Consider the following 4,797-nt stretch of genomic DNA (forward strand, 5'->3'; position numbering starts at 1 on the left):
GACCACTCTCCCCTATAGGATGGAATTAATTTCCTAATATTTTAATTTATTTTTTTTTAAATTTATTGTTATTTTTTGTTATTAATGATTTAAAAATGTATTTATTTGTGTAGATTTGAATAATGTTTAATTTAACGTTAATAATTAATTAAATTAAAGCAACCAAAATTATATTTTTTTCTAGATTAGAAATTTACGGTGTAAAATTAATTGCGAAGAATTAAGCAAATTTGATTAAATTAAATTTTTTCTAATCATAATGTGTATGTACATAGATATTTATTAGTATAGGTACTCTCTATTTTTGAATTGGTAAAAATGTTTACTAATTTGAATCAGTGTCTGACTTTTCGCTTTTTAATTTGTAAATTTTACTTTTTTAAATCAGGGTGGTCACAAGTTTCAGTTTATCAATTTCTCCGACATTTCCCTGACAATTTACTGACATTAAAATTACTTTTCCTGACAAAATTCTATTTACAGGAAAACATGAATGTTTACGGAAAATGAGTAAAATTTATGAATTCTACACGGAGAAAAAAATGCTGTTGAATCAATGACATATGGGTTTGATTCATTGAATAGTGTCATAACGGGCTGCCTAACGTATATGCTGTTGTTTTGAAAGCACCGATTCTAATGATTCGATAGTATCACTTTCTTTGAAACAAAAGCATATTTCTCAAATTGACAGCATACTATGTTAATTCGAAGGTGAATCCTTTTGAATCAATAAACAAAATTTTTTAATTTAACAGTATATGCTTTTGAGTCAATGACTATAACTTTTAAATTTAAAAGCATCATTTTTATGATTCAAAAATTTGTACTCTTAATTTTTTTAGTTGTTGCTATCGATTGAATAACACCATACTGTTAATTCAATTCTTTTATGTGGTTAAATATATACCAACGATAAATTGAAAAAAGGGAATTTTTGTTCACATGTTTTTTATATACTATAATTAATTCTCACACCTTTAACACAACACTTTTTATACACATCTTTTTTTCAATTTTTCACACTAACATATACATCTTTATTATTATTTTCATTTTTCCCAACGGCTAAACACACACACACACATACACATTCAAACACACTTGTCTTTTTTAGTCAGAAAAATACGGCTATTCCCAAGCGGTCACCCATCCATTTAGTAACCGCGACCAACTACGCTTAACTTCCGTGATAGACGAGAACCGCCGCGCTGCAATGTAATACATCCGCTTCTCAACGTTGGGCACTTACTTTGTGGTTAAATACCGTGCTCGAGATTTTTCGCGTATATAAGGGAACTTATATAGGGAATTTATATTTAACTAGTCATTAATTAATTAAAAGAATTTAAATAATACTTTTTTATATTGGAATCTCAAAAACGACAGGTTTAATAAACATATAAATATATGTGGGTAAGTATTTCAATAAATTTAGTACCTGTCAATGTCTCAAAACATAGTGTTCTTATTTTTATAGCATATGCTATAGGCAGTCCGCAATAGCACCACTCATTGAAACGAAAGCATATGCTTTCGTTTTCAGAGCGCGCTTCTTTAGAGCAAACAATTTTTCATTTGATTTAAATTTACACGCATTTTCTTCAAATTCATCTATTAGATGCTTCAAATGAATAATGTCAAAGAAGCAAAAAAATAATTCTGTTGCTATATATAGATGAACTATAGAAACAATTTGCACAATATCATTAATTCTACAGTACCGTACTTTTAATTTAAACAGTTTCATTTTTTCATTTTAAGCAATATACTTTTCGATTAATAAATGTGTCATTGAATCAATGACGGGGAATTCAATAGCATGGAGATATTTGATTCAACAGCACTTTTTTTTCAGTGTAATAATTTCTAAAAATTACAATTATAACCCTTTCTGAATTCAATTATTTTATACAATTTTAAACTAAACTTCATTTCTCAATTAATTGCTTTAAATAATTTTCCAAAAGTTCTTCTAGAATTCACTTATTTAAATACAAAAAATTAATTTTTTTATAATAATTGTAACTCTCTATAATTTTTTAAGTTATTAAAAAATTAAGAAAATAATTGAATCTTAAAAAATTATTATAAACAATTGTAATTAAATAATTAGTTTTTTAAAATATTTTTATGTAATTTTTCGAAAATAATTGAATTTCTTAAAAGGATTTTTGTATAATTTAAAATATTAATTAATTTTTTTATGAATTTTAATTAAAAATTTTGAACTTGATTTTTTTCTCAAGAGTGTTAAAAATAATTCTGAAATGTTATTATTTTTTGTATGTAATTGAATTTTCGGAAATGTAATTGAAAATTTTTCAAAAGTTGCAATGAAAATTCTTCAAAAGTTGATTTTTAAAAATTCTAACAAAATACTTGAAAGAATTGAAAAATAAATTTAAAGCTATGAAAAAATGTGAGACTAACTCTGCTGGGGCTCGAAACCCAGGACCTATCAATTGCCGGTTGATTGCTCTTCCACTGAGCTACAGAGGTCCACCTCCAACAAATTTTCATAGCCTTATCGACTCAATAGTCAAGATGGTTCGCATTCTTCTGCATATTAATTTTGAATTTTCCCAGAATTTTTCACGAAACAATTATCAACTCATTAATAAGTTCCTTCACTAAACGTGAAGCTGAAACCTACCATATCGACCAAGTTTCAAATTCTAGAAGTACCGGTATCTAAACCTAGACGTCACCGCCAAATCAATAAATAATTGAAAAATAAATTTAAAGCTATAAAAAAATGTGAGACTAACTCTGCTGGGGCTCGAAACCCAGGACCTATCAATTGCCGGTTGATTGCTCTTCCACTGAGCTACAGAGCTATTGAGCTACTGAGCTATTTACTTGAAAGAAATTAATTATTTTCAATAAAATTGTACACAATTCCAATTATTCAAAAAGATTTTTATTATAAATATGTATATATGAAAAATTTAATTATTTTAAAAAATGATTCAAAAAAAATTTTTGAAAGATTTGTTTATAGTTATTTTTTGCATTATAAAAATCGAAAGAAGTTGCACTTTTTTACTGAAAATTGTGGTATTTTGTTGCAATGTTTGGAAGAAAAGTCAAAATTGTCGCAATTTTTGAAAATAAGTTGAAAAAAGTCTCAATTTTCTTACTTTCCATGACAAAAAAAAATTTTTCTGACATTTCCCTGACTTTACTGACATGTGGACAGCCTGTAAATCTAAAATCTTTAAAATAATTGTTTCATTTTTTCGGTTTTGTGAAAAAAAAAAATTTTCTATGCTCAACATCGACGCTAACTTTGCAGGGACTTTAGTAATTTAATTAGTAAAATTTTAATTTAATTTTAATTTGACTAATAAATAGTCATTTTTACTAATTTATTAGTAAAATGTACTAATTCAAAAGCAAAAAGTTAGTCACTGATTTAAATTAGTAAATATTTTTACTAATTCGTATATTTAGTTTATTTTTGTTCGATTTTGATTTTTCCTGTATTTCAGATAGAATTTTGCGACTTTTTGACAATTATTTGTGAATATTTTCAATTGTAAACTTTTATTTGAAACATCAACATAACGTAAATTTCAATTATTGTCAGAAATGGAAAAAGTCAAAAGTTTTTTGATTTGATTTTTTGTATGAAAATTGGAAATGATTCCAAAAGTTAGAAAGTGAATTAAGAAAAATTCCTAAATGTTTTCAATATTATCAAAGATTGGTGGACATCGCAAAAACCTGAATTTTTTTCTCAATTTTGGAAATTTAATATTTTTTCCAGTACTGTTGATAAAATTTCCAAATTTACCCTTATTTATTCAATTAAAAGAGTTTATATCGCTTAGCATAAAAATAGGTACTGATAAATGTTGATAATTAAAATTATTGACGACACAATATTTATTTGCCAATTTTAATTCCTCTTTTTTTAAGGAGAATTTTTTCCTATAAATATTTAATCAAACATATGTCAAAATAAAGATAAGCCTTAATTAAAATGTTATACGCTCAAATTCATAAAATAATTTATATATTTCACTTAAAAAAAGTGTATAAATATGTACTGTAAACAGTCTTTCGGGAATTAATTCGTTTGAAATTTTGTGTATCATAATTTGTATAGTTTTGAAGCTAGAAATTTTAAATAGTAGGCTAAAGTGCCGGATTTAAACTGGAAATTAATTGTTATCTATCACATTGAAGTATTGCAAATTTTGGTGTAAATGCAAAATTTTATCAGCATAAAAACCACAAAAAACTTTGCATGAACGATGTGTACAAATGTCAAAACATTGTCATAACCTCTTTTTAGTTCTATTCCTCGCGTTCGCGTTCCTTGCATTTTACGAGCGATCACGAGTGCTTCCGATTATAAGGTAGTCCAAGTTGGGTGGGGGAAATTCAATATGGCTGACATCAGATGTCAGCCATATTGCATTTCCCCCACCCAACTTGGACTACCTTATACTTCAGCTTAGCCATTACGTTTTACATATGTGTGCAAGCTCACCGATTTAGGCAATATATATAGCCAACCACCTAAGCTTGGGACTTTTGGCCGCGAGGGGGCAGACTTTTAAAGGAAAGAGCGATTTGCATTACGTGCGTACTCTCAGTTTCTCTCTAACACTAAAAAAAGCCTTCTTTTTGCCTGTTTTGAACTGGAATGTCCCCTTAAGGAGGAATGGTATACCTAATCGGGCCAAAAGTTTGTGACATTTAGGGGAATTTGTAATTTTTTTATTTAAGCTACATATAGCAGTTTTTCTTATTGAAATCATAAAAGTACGACATCAATGAATATTA

At 27.1% G+C, this 4,797-nt stretch overlaps 2 non-coding genes across 2 annotated transcripts; both read right to left on the reverse strand.

The window, feature by feature from the left end:
* Positions 1 to 2,429: 2,429 nt before the first annotated feature.
* Positions 2,430 to 2,503, reverse strand: Trnaa-ggc. The gene has a single exon. It is a non-coding gene; the product is annotated as a tRNA-Ala (tRNA).
* A 264-nt stretch (positions 2,504 to 2,767) lies between these two features.
* On the reverse strand, positions 2,768 to 2,840 carry Trnaa-ggc. The gene has a single exon. It is a non-coding gene; the product is annotated as a tRNA-Ala (tRNA).
* Positions 2,841 to 4,797: the final 1,957 nt, after the last annotated feature.

This window comes from Leptopilina heterotoma, unplaced genomic scaffold (genome assembly GCF_015476425.1).
Source record: "Leptopilina heterotoma isolate Lh14 unplaced genomic scaffold, ASM1547642v1 Lhet_134, whole genome shotgun sequence".
NCBI lineage: Eukaryota > Metazoa > Arthropoda > Insecta > Hymenoptera > Figitidae > Leptopilina > Leptopilina heterotoma.